Here is a 12167-nt window from a genome sequence, read left to right as displayed (position 1 = left end):
GGCTTGAGACAGGACAGGTAAAGGAGTCTAAATATTACATTTGTATTTGAATTAAGTTTTGGGTTTTTTCTATAAATAAAATGTTACTTTTTTTAGTCACTCTGCATTACATTTGTACATCTTTCTCATTTCCATCAATGGATGCAGTAGGGATTTTCAAGTGGGAATAGGTGGCAGGCGCAAGAGACAGAAGTTGCTATGTGTGCCATAGGCAGATGGCTTACAGATTCATGGTTTTATACACTATGATTGTTACTATAAATATCAAGCCAGCATATTGTCCATTATCATCTTTACTTGATAGAATTGCCACACACCCCTCAAATAATGTACACAAGTGTTTTGCCCTGCTTTTCCTTGCGGTGGCTTTTTATGTGTTCTGCCATAAGTAAATGCATGAATTACAGCAGCCCAGTGTTTTATATAGTTTCCGTAATAATCACTGCACCTCACAGAACATTGAATGCAGGTGAAATGCAACACGTTACATTCTAGGAAAACGATGCTTAAAACATTTTTATTGTGTTACGATCCCAAAAGGGAACAGAAGTTTATTTTTTACATCTTGATGTAGTGACTGTTATTCTGTGACTCCATAGTTTGCTCCCTGGAACATTGGTCATATAAGCATTTTGCCTTGTAATTTTTAATAAAGAGTTTTTATTGGAATGCGTGAGAAGGCTCAATTGATTATGTTTTTAATCCTGGTACAGCAAAAGGATGCTAATAAAATCCCACATATATTGCAAGAAGCAATTGCAGAGTACTATAAATGACGAGTAAAGTTTATATCAGCCATGATGGACTTATATGCAATATGGTCTGAGAGGTCACAGGTTTACCTCCTGATATTATGGTTAGTAAAGCCGACAAGCAACTTTTTTAGCGGTTTATAGAAATTATATTAATACACTCTGAGGGCCCAATTTATTCCTTTTAAAAGGGAACCTGTCACCCAGACATAATCATCTATATAATAAAAATAATAAAAGTCCTTTTCAAATTAAACATGAGACGATATTCTTTTTTTTTTAAATAAAGCACCCTATACTTATAAAGGTATTTAAAATCTGAACTGTCAATCATATATTACCTGCCCCTCCTCTAGGCCTTGGGCATAAAGGCAGGGCAGGCAATAACTTTCCTTTTTTCATTCGGCACTTCCTAGATGTCGGTGCACTCCTCATATTCCCCCTCCTTCTTTACCGTCTAACTGTGTAACTAGTGCATGGGCACCAGGTGCCCCATTCTGCCACATAAACTAGATTTTGGCATAATACAAAGTTTACCCCAATATAAGTGTTCGCAAAATGGCCACTACCTGCTTGCTGTGATTGTGAATTCCAGGTCTGAAGGAAATAAGATTTAAATAATTTATATAGTGTAAGTAAAATGTATTTGGTTTGACTAACACAATAAAAAAAGATTTGGAATTATTTATTCGGTGACAAGTCCCCTTTAAGCATTGGGGTTTCCTTCATTCAGGCAAATCACATAAAAAAAAAAAATCATTGTCACATTTTTCTGCCCAATTGCTTACGCCTGCATCTCAAAAATAACCCACAATGCAAATTTTTGCTGTGATTTACCATGATCACAAGGCATTTTGTCTGCACTGTATTTACGCCTGGGGAGAAAACACCGATCTGCTTACGTCTACCCTGCATAGCAGCTGCCTATTAGTGCACAGATTGGGTGGATTCTGGCACTAAAAGGCCAATGCTGTGCCTGTTATTGCACAATGATGTTGGGGCAGAAGGAAGTAGATCACTGTTTTCACCCCTGGTGTAAATATAGCAGCAGAGAAAATGCTTTGTGTGACATGGCCTAAGTGTTAGCACTGGGATAATGCTTAGAAACTGAAAAAGGGAGAGAATACCTAGCTCCTGTATTTTATGTTTCAGAGCTCAGGTGGGTATCTCATTGCTTGCCCTGTTTTTATATGTGAAGAATAAAGGCAATGCACATGGGGCGTTTTGTTGCTCCGCAATACGTCAGTGCTACTGTGAGCAACAAAACACTTGCTTTTCTTGCTGTTATCTTGTTTTTCACTGGTAGTTATGTGGGAAAACATATGTGTCTCGAAACAACTTCGGAAAGCTTAAGCAAAGCATATGTTTTACCCACCACTGATTCACATTACTGCCGGTAGGAAGGAAACACAGGATTTGCTTTAGGCTTTGTAATGTACATCGATTGAATGAAAGTGCAAGCAAGGTGGTATGCTGCTTCCTGAATGTATGTATAATAGACAGGACTACTGTGCAAAAGTCTTTGGCAAAAAATAAAAGCACAAGATTTAGTGTCTTTTGCATTTAGGTATTAATAGAAAAGAGTATGTCAGAGTTACAACCACTCTTTTTGCAAAAATTAAAGTAGCCAAATAAGGTATTTCAATATTTTAAATAAAGAAATAATATAGCAGTAGACCATTCAAAACATGTGAACTCTTTGTAGACATGTTCATTTTACACTATGGCAAAAGTGAACATAGCAACAAGGTGGTCATACCAGCAAGATCTGACCCACCAAAAATTTTTTTGCAGCAGACAGGTGTTCCCAGATGCGCTGTCTAAGCTCTCCTGCAGAAGCACAGCCAAACCAGCAAGATTAAGGACTGGGACAAGCTAAATTCCACTTGATTTTAGAACATGTTCATGACTGCTGTCAGCTCAGAGCTGGCAGAAATCACTGGGACCTTAGCACACCCAACTAGTGTCCATAAATGGTGCTACAGATTGTATAGCCCCCACAAAACCCTGAATTCATCTAGCCAAAGTCTGTAGCAGAACTGTGGCAAGTTTTCCATGATAAATAAAAGAAACAAGACCCTCAGGGACCAAAACCTCACTATTTCTTTAATTAGAACAGTCAGTGTTCAGATACTGCATACTGTAACCAAGTTTAAATACACATTTCAGAATTAAACTCTAACCCAGTGGGGGATTAAAAAGGAGCAGGGGCTTCTTCTTTGCAAATATATCAGATACTAATCATAAAGAGATGATATTAATATAAAAATCTCAACCCTCAGTTCAGCTTTTGTAATTTCCAGTCATATAATGTGCATATGAGTTATCATAAAGCAATCACTATTTTCCACTCCCATGATTGTAATGCCTGTCGTGGCTAATATGCAAGTCTGCAAACACCCCAATTCTTGCTCTCTGTTCATGTCATACCTTTACATAATTTAAGTTATTATGCACTAACTTGTAGGGAAAGTGCCTCCTCCAACAATAAGAAGTCATTACAGACTAGCCATTATAGGTATGTATGGAAGTGTTTATTTATATAGTGCTACTAGTATATGCAGCGCTGTACATTTTACTGCACAATAAAAAAAGACACAGGGAGGACAAGCATTAAATAAATAAATAGTAATATGCACTAAATTAATAGTAATATGCAAGCATATCAGAATATGGAGTCCAAGGGCATATTAAATAAGATTTAATCAACAAGGAAGGAAAGTTACAGCTCCCGTGTATAGACGAAATCAATATATTTATTAATCAGTAATAAAAAGTTATTACATTAAAACAACCTCCTTCTAATATCCATTTGTTATGATTACCACACAACCGCCTTATTGCTCAGACAACTGGAGCAAGGTCTGCTCACAAAACATTGTATGTGTAGATAACTTCTTATTGCTGTTATTTCAGCCTCTCACAGGAAGATGTTCTCTAATTCTGATAATGCAGGGTTGTATCATTACTAACCTATGAACATGTCAGATAAAATAGTGATACTAGAGGGCAAACAGCAGACGTAGCATATTTATTAGCTTACACAAACTATTAGCATGAATTTAAAGGGGCAGTTTAATGTTATGTTTATTTGTTGTTTATTGCAAATAAATGCTGTTGTTTCAGGCATGTTTAATATTTAGGCCTATTATATTTCCTAAGATGACCATACATGACCTAATAAAAGTTTCTGATAAGCATTGTTTATACAAAGTAGTAAGTGCCCGCTTGAGGCCATACAACAGAGCTGACAGCGACAGCTGGCACTAAGAAAGCAGTTTCAGAAATCTAATGGCTGAGTAAGAGGCGTAGGTACTTGGTGACATTGCTCCCAGGTATTTGTGGAGACACAAGCACAGAAGATTAAGCCAAAACACAGTTTGCACTATAAACAAATTGGCAGAGATAAATTGTCTAACCAAAGCACTATTGCCTTTCTCCTTGTACCATATGTAGGATGTATACCCAGAAGAAACACATTTTTCCCCATAACAGTCCCATTCATAATTAATGCAGCATGCACTACAAGTTGTGATTGCAGCACCCGAGTATACCTAGAGGCCCAAGGAGCCAAGTACAAATTCATGGTCAGGACCAGAGATGCTCCTGCCATGAGGTGAGAATCTTGTCTCATGCAGCAGTGCCCCGCAAATTACAAGGTGTGGCAAAAAGCCAAAAAGTGTAATTGCACTCTTTTCGCTAGTGGTGCTCGCCCTCATTTGACTGAAAAGGCAAACCCGAAGGGTGAGGGAGGCAGCATTGCAAAAGCCACCCCAGGGAGGTACAAATTGCTACACTGCAGGACAGGACCTGGATCAACCATGATTTTTACTGGCCAGGCCGGTAAAATACCGGCCAGGTGGCAACACTAGTCCCAAAATTAAATGCAGCGACTGGGAGTTAAACAGAGAAGTATGCTACAGGGGGCAGGGGAGGAGGACATAACAGCAGCACAGTGGTGAGTGTCCTAGGCCGCAACCTGCCGGACCAAACCATGGCCCCCATCAGGGGGGCACAGCGGGTACAACTGTAACGGCGAGTTTTTAAGTTTGAAGGGGGGCCCGGCCATGTTACACGACTAAAAGATCGAAAAGCGGCTGCTGCTGCCAAAATTTGCTAAAAGTCGCCGCCTCCGCAATGAGCCGAAATGCGACAAAAGGAACTGAAAGCCGAGCTGAGGACCCGAATGCTGACGAAAGGACCTGAACACTGCTGAATGGAGCTGAAGAAGAGGAGAATGAAGAGGACCGTTAAAGGTAAGTTCCACTGAACATCATTTTTTTTAAACCCCTGACCACCAATACTTTTAGGGGGTGGGGCCCTGGCCACCAATTTTTTTTTTACCTATGGGGGGGCCCTGGCCACCAATGTGGTTTTTATAACTTGGGGGGGGGCCTGGCCAGCAATATTTAACTTATGGGGGGGGGGCTGGCCACTAATTTTTTTTGTTTACCTATAGGGGGGCCCTGGCCACCAATGTTTTTTAATAACTTGGGGGGTTACTGTTTTAGTTCTGATGAATCTGTGGCCTTTTTACTGTGGGGTGGGCGGGATCTTGGGCAGGGCTTTGGGCGGGCTGAGGACCAGGGGGCCCAGAAAATATTGTCATACAGGCCCCATGATTTCTGATGGCAGCCCTGGGCCAAACCAGTCTGACCTACAAGTAAAACCCTGGGTATGGGGCTGGCCCTGCACCACTAGTCTCCATGCTATTTATGGTGGTAAAATTAGGTGCTGTTCTATATATATATATATATATATATATATATATATATATATATATATATATATATATATCTATATATATATATATATTGTCACAAAGGCTTAGTCCAAAATGTAGTTTAAAGCTTCAACATTCCCCACATACTAGGCAATTTGTAAATAAAAAATATATGTATCACCAAAAACATAGCCCACTTGCCGTGCCATTGATATTTCACAATGCCGTGACTCGGATTCGAACCGAGGTTGCTGCGGCCACAACGCAGAGTACTAACCACTATACGATCACGGCGAGCTACTTGGGCTCCGGATGCATCGCTCTCACAATTGTCACTGTAACTTAAACACTGCCGTGACGTCACCTGCATGTCGTGTAACAATTGCCTGATCCACACGATCTGTTGTTGCTCTAAAACACAAACATTCGTGTCACTGTAATGTAGGTGCAGAAGCCCAAGAGCAGCGCATTCCCGGTGTAAAGAAAGACTAAAGCACCAGCCCGTGTCTATGAAAGTTACACACGCTACGTAACAATGCTGCGCCTCTGTACCACACACCTCAACTCTTTCTTTATATATATACAGCACGGAGCAAGATTGTTTTGGGGCAATAAGTGTAGTATAAACAGTAAATGGTGTAAGGGTCTCTGGTAGTCAAATGACTCTCTGGCAGCAAAATGAAGACAAATTTGCTTTAAATACTTAAGTACAAACCTTAACAAACGTCCTCTTTAAAATAACAAGAAAAAAAATGAAGCCCACATGCCGTGCCATTGCTTTCCGCAATGCCGTGACTCGGATTCGAACCGAGGTTGCTGCGGCCACAACGCAGAGTACTAACCACTATACGATCACGGCGCGCTACTGGGCTTCCCGGTGGGTGTGACGTTCCCCCTTGTACTTAGTGAAACTATTGGCCTTACGTCACCGCGTGTGGGTGGAGCGTTGGTATTCTGTGCGTTCTGTTCTATTTCCGGATTAGGATATTCAGAAAGGCGTCTTGGTTTAGAACGAGTTCACCGGTTTCGCAGCAGAGGCGACTTTCATATGCGATTGGTTGAGGCACTGGCGGGACTTGTTACAATTATAGGCAACACGCTCTCTGTAAAGTCGTTACTAAATAAAAGCACCTTTCTTGTACGAGTGCGCTGAAATGATGCCGTTCAGCTATTAACACGGCAGTGTGTTCTAGTCGTTGCAATAACAATAATAATAAGTGCCCCGGTGTTTTCATTCAGTCGGATTGCTGGAGTGCCTGTGTGCAGTGTCTGAACTCGGTGGAATAAAAACCTGGTTACGATATTGTTATAGGAAAAACAAATGGTAGCAAGTGTAGACTGGTGTTCTCTATTATGTGACGCTTTTTTAAAACGCTATGCCACTGAATCTTAGTCCTAAAACTACTGTCATGTGACGGGTAGCAGCAGTGGCCAAAACACCCCTGTCTCTCTGTCATTGTGGTTTTGACCAAACTAGCATTTTTTTGGTTGTGTGTATGTTTGGAAAGGAGCTGGTCTTCTAAATCTGGTCAAATTCAGATGAGACATTCTGGAAAATATTTACAGCCTGATTGCATTAGCATGTGTAAACCTTCATAGGCTTGAGTGCATGTGCACAAGGCTGATCGAGCTGTTTGGGTAAGTGTCTGGATCTTGGCCTGTGCTGGCTGTTCTTTAGCATGCTTACTCATAACATAAAATAAGACCCTACTCAATGAAAAGTTGATCCAGTGTGTGTTTCAACACAAATGTGCTGCATAATTCATTGCTGGCTTGGGCCCACTAGCTTCCTGCCCATTTGCACACATGTTGACTAAATCTAATGTTTTCCTTATCAGAAAACCCCTTATCCAGAAATCTCCAAATTTTGCAAAGGCCCTCTCCCATAGACATTTTAAGCAATAATGTGTAATAATAAAACAGTAACTTGTACATGATCCTAACTAAGCTGCATGAATTCCATATTGGTGGCAAATATCTCTTAATATCTCACCCCTACCTTCAAGCAAGTGCCACTTATTTCTCATAAATCAAGTTAGCTGGATCTACCATATAAATATGGTTGATTTTCTGGTTTTATTCACAAATAAATCCTATATAGAACATTCAGTATAATGTCACACCAACAGTAGCCAGTTTCCATCCTACTGTATCACCTAGCTAATGCTGAATGCCTGAATATAACAAAATGGACAACTTAATTCTCTTATTGTACCATTTACTGTGTGCTATAAGCAGTGCAAAAAGTGAAAGTGGCTTCACCCGGACCAAGATTTACCTTTCTCATGGCTTTCCTCTGAGAATGTTGGGACAATCAAAACACCTACATTACCCGTATTATTTCCAGATTCCATTCTTGATCACTAACATGTTTAGTTAACCTGGATGAATTCCTAATCAGGAGATGTGGCAGACATCTCCTCAATTCTTTGTTTATTGGGTGCGGCAGAAATATCAACAGGACTGCATTATGTCAAACTATCATTTATGAGGGACTTATCCTTATTTAGGTGGTATGTCATAACCTAGCACTGAAATTGCTGTAATAAATGAGTGATACACGCATCTATGCATAAGAAAAACAGTTTGCCTGTAGTCCATTGTGTGAAGTTATTACGCAAGTCCTTCATTATCACTTGGAATAACGCAAGCTCTGATCATATTTAAAGGACCAGTTACACCATAAAAATGTTTTTTTTTACATATACTGTACATTTTACGTTTGTTTCTGACCATTGCGCACCCATAAATAATTATTTTAGCAGCACATGCCTTATTTTATATGAAAAGGCTTTGCAGTTCTGTAGAGAGCCCTGAATTACATTTTACCCCTGTTTATCTCCCTGGTTAAGTACTAAAACCATTGTATTCTACAGATCTTATCTGCGATTTGCTATGTAAATGTGTGCCCTGTGGCCCTACTTTAACTTAAATGGTTGCCCCTATCACTACACAGTAGTTTATCTATATAGACTATCAAGCTACTGAAGGAAGCACACAGTGGAGGGTAACATTATATTCTATATACATGCTTAGAAAAGCCTTTAATTGATAGTGAAACCTTTTTCCCATATGCTGCTTATAAAAGTGAATACCCCTGAACTTGTGCATATATTTATATATGGGAAAAGGGAAAGTTGGGCACTGCTACTAACACCACCGTTTTATAATTAGGTATTTTTAATTTTACCCAAGTTTAAGCTTTTTTTTGGTGTAGAATGAAATACACTTCACAAACACAACCCAGGAATTGTTTTAAAGATGCGAACAGTCCTAGGTTTCTCCAGCAAGCATAAAAAAAATGTATCCCAATTTAACCCCAAAAATGCAACATTAAAGAGACTGAGTAACAAACCACAGGTTTTACACATTTTAAGGTTCACGTAGCACTTCATCAGAAGGACTGATATATCTGTGTGTGACATGTCCACTATCTAGATCTGGGGTCCCCAACCTTTTTTATTTGTGAGCCACATTTAAATGTAAAAAAGAGTTGGAGAGCAACACAAACATGAAAAAGTCCAAGGGGGTGTCAAATAAGAGCTGTGATTGGCTATTTGGTAGCCCCTACATGGACTGGCAGCCTACAGGAGGCTCTGTTTGGCAGTACATCTATTTTTTATACAACCAAAACTTGCCTCCAAACCTGGAATTCAAAAATAAGCACCTGCTTTGAGACCAGTGGGAGCAATATCCAATGGGTTGGTGAGCAACATGTTGCTTGCGAGCTACTGGTTGGGGAACACTGATCTAGATTGTGTGTAAATATGCAACATTGCCTATAGGTGTGGCGATTACAAGAACATCAAGACAGACTTGCATAACTCTATCTAACTATAAAAATTGACACCTCCCAAGGGCAAGGTGTGCAGAGTGAAGTTTGACCTCCAGTTATTCTAACCATTCCGGGATGCCAAACAACAAAGTAAGGCTGAAAGGGGTCGTTCACATTTAGGTTAACGCTTAGCAACCTTTCTTTCAGTCTTCATTAACTTTTGACTAATTTGCCTTTTATTGCCATTGCTCTTTAAAAGCTTTAAAATGGAGTCACTGACTCCAGAAGCCAAAAATCAGTTGCTCTGTAAGGCTACTACTTTTCACTACTGTTATATTTTTATTACTTATCCTTTTTTTTCAGACCCTCTCTCCTCTTCCAGTCTCTTATTCAAACCATTTTCTGGTTTCTGAGGTACATTGAAACAGATGTTAAAGTTCCTAACTGGAGAGCTTCTGAACTAAAAGCTTAATTGAAAAAAAAAAAACACATAAAAAAGAAGACCAACTGGAAAATAATTTTTTCTTAGGGTGAAGACATACAGAGCTTCTAGTAGCAGCTACTTGTCATGGCTTGTGTGTTTTAGCAAAGGCAATTCTCAGCATTGTATATGGCAGGGTATTTTTTGTAGCCGTGACAAGTAGCTGCTACTAGTAGCTGTGTGTTTTCACCCTTAGGGCAGAGACACACGCTGCTATTTTGGGCGACAAATCGCTTCTTCTTCGGGCAACTATTCTCCCCGAACTGCCTTCCCGCGGGCTAGAATGTAAATCGTCGGCGAGATGGCACTCGGATTGTTTTGGCTTTCCGTAGTCGCCTGAAGTTTCTTTGTGAGGCAACTTTGGGAGTGCTATCCTGCTGGTGAATTACATTCTAGCCCGCGGGAAGGCAGTTCGGGGAGATTAGTCGCCCAAAGAAGAAGCGATTTGTCGATGGGTGACTAATCTCCCGAAATAGCATCGTGTGTCTCTGCCCTTAAGGTTCAGGCTGATAAACTTCCATTATAATGATAGAGTGGACACTTTTTTATATCATATTATTTAAATCACCTACTCCATGCTCATATCCAACATACATCATTCTTCTTGACATACATTTTTCACACAAGGAAATGAACGGTCGCACACCCTCATTCAGATCAGCCTGGTGCACAATATTAGAGGATCCCCGAAACATTGCATTTCCGCACAATAAACAAGCAGGGCACTCCTGCAACTTGTGTGTCGATATTTCCTTCCTATACATTTTTTCACTACAGTGTATGGGCAAAATATACTGGAGATTTTATGCCAAGAGAAAGTTTATTTTTATTGTAATTGTATATGGTGAAAATATACTGGAGATTTTATGCCAAGAGAAAGTTTATTTTTATTGTAATTGTTATTTCAATGTCAGTGTGCGTACTGAATGCACCGAATCCACTATTTTCGGATTCAGCCAAATCCCGAATCCTTTGAGAACGATGCGGCCGAATACCAAACCGAATCCGAACCCTAATTTGCACATGTACGTAAATTAGAGAAACGAGGGTGAAAAAAAAGGTAAAAAAGTGTTTGACTTCCTTGTTTATGTGATGAAAAGTCACGTAATTTTTTGTAGGATTCGAATTTGATTCAGCCAGGGACTTGGATTAGGTCAAGTCCTGCTGAAAAAGCAAAATCTTGGCTGAATCCAGAACCAAATCCTGGAATCGGTGCATCCCTAGTACTGATCGGAAAGGCATTCATCTGTCAGAATGCACCAAAGGAGCATGTTTGGAACCAAGTACCTTTAATGAATGTCATCAATGAGCACATTTGCATCCATTTTAGTGAGCCCACACTTTGGGCTGCATTCTTTATAGCTTTGGGACTGTACAACATTTGTTCAGTTTTCCATTGACTAAGTTCTCCACTCCAGCAGTAAAATTTAACTATAACCATTAACTGTTTTGTATTGTTTTGGTAAGGCTTTAAATGGGTGAGATAGTAACCACGTATTAACCAAGCCCTTCGTTTTTCTACATTTGTAATCGTTGTTTTCCTTGCAAGGTAGGATGCTTTTATTGACTGGCTTTTAGTTTGCTTCTTTGGAATGAACACACATTTCAAATGCCATTTAAAGAATGTTAGTTTTTATAGTTCAATATCTTAACAAATTGCTTTACTGATTTCTTATCATGCCGCACAAAGGTCACTTGACTCAAGTATACTTCTCAAGTAATGAACACAATACAATATGAACAATATGATTTACCTGAACATGAAAGAATGAAAAAACATCTGTATATTAAAACACACCCGTCTATCATTACACCCGTGTTTCCCAGTCTACTGGAGCCACCTGCTAGGCCCTGTATAATAAAGTTCCTAGACTTTGGAAATGAAATCCAGGAACCTATGGAGGAGCAGCACACATAGGGCACAGTGTGAAAATGTTCTATGGTCACACCCACTTTTCGACCACACCCCTTTCATGTTCCCTTACATTTCTTGCATAATAATATTTGCTAAAATTGAACACCTACGCTGGTATGGATTAATGGTATATCCCCCATACAAACACTGTAAAAATCAGGGATGTTCTCCCTGCAGTGGAGATTGACAATTACTGACCTGTTTTGCTGATCCCACCCCCCAGTTAGGTCGTATCAAACTTCTGGAATCCTTTAGTCACAACCCGTCTATCGTCTCATAATATAACAAAATACCTATTTATGATAATAAAATGAACAGTGACTAACCTGCCAAAGAAACAAGGCTAAGGCTGTAAGCTGTGCCAGTAAAATATGTTTTAGAGATATAAAGAAAAAAGGAAAATAAATATGCATACTCATTGTAACACACATTCTGTGCCACTTCTTTACTAAGACCTTTGTAAAAAGTTAGTACATTTTAAGTTAGTACATTTGTGCAGAAACTGGATTCTTTTTTGTTCT

The 12167-nt window shown here is 39.6% G+C and overlaps 1 protein-coding gene and 2 non-coding genes across 3 annotated transcripts in view; 1 reads left to right on the top strand and 2 right to left on the bottom strand.

The window, feature by feature from the left end:
• Positions 1 to 5697: 5697 nt before the first annotated feature.
• On the bottom strand, positions 5698 to 5769 carry trnah-gug. The gene has a single exon. It is a non-coding gene; the product is annotated as a tRNA-His (tRNA).
• A 493-nt stretch (positions 5770 to 6262) lies between these two features.
• trnah-gug lies at positions 6263 to 6334 on the bottom strand. Its single transcript has one exon. It is a non-coding gene; the product is annotated as a tRNA-His (tRNA).
• A 613-nt stretch (positions 6335 to 6947) lies between these two features.
• The window catches only part of slc28a2.L (solute carrier family 28 (concentrative nucleoside transporter), member 2 L homeolog), a 60034-nt gene continuing 54814 nt past the window's right edge, over positions 6948 to 12167 (top strand). The window contains exon 1 of the mRNA XM_018251024.2: positions 6948 to 7113. The gene's annotated coding sequence lies outside the window, so the exon portion shown is untranslated. The remainder of the gene's footprint in view (positions 7114 to 12167) is intronic.

The sequence above is a fragment of the Xenopus laevis genome, chromosome 3L (assembly GCF_017654675.1).
Source record: "Xenopus laevis strain J_2021 chromosome 3L, Xenopus_laevis_v10.1, whole genome shotgun sequence".
Lineage (NCBI taxonomy): Eukaryota > Metazoa > Chordata > Amphibia > Anura > Pipidae > Xenopus > Xenopus laevis.
Note: the sequence above shows the minus strand (reverse complement) of the source record. Positions and strands in the feature narration are given on the sequence as shown.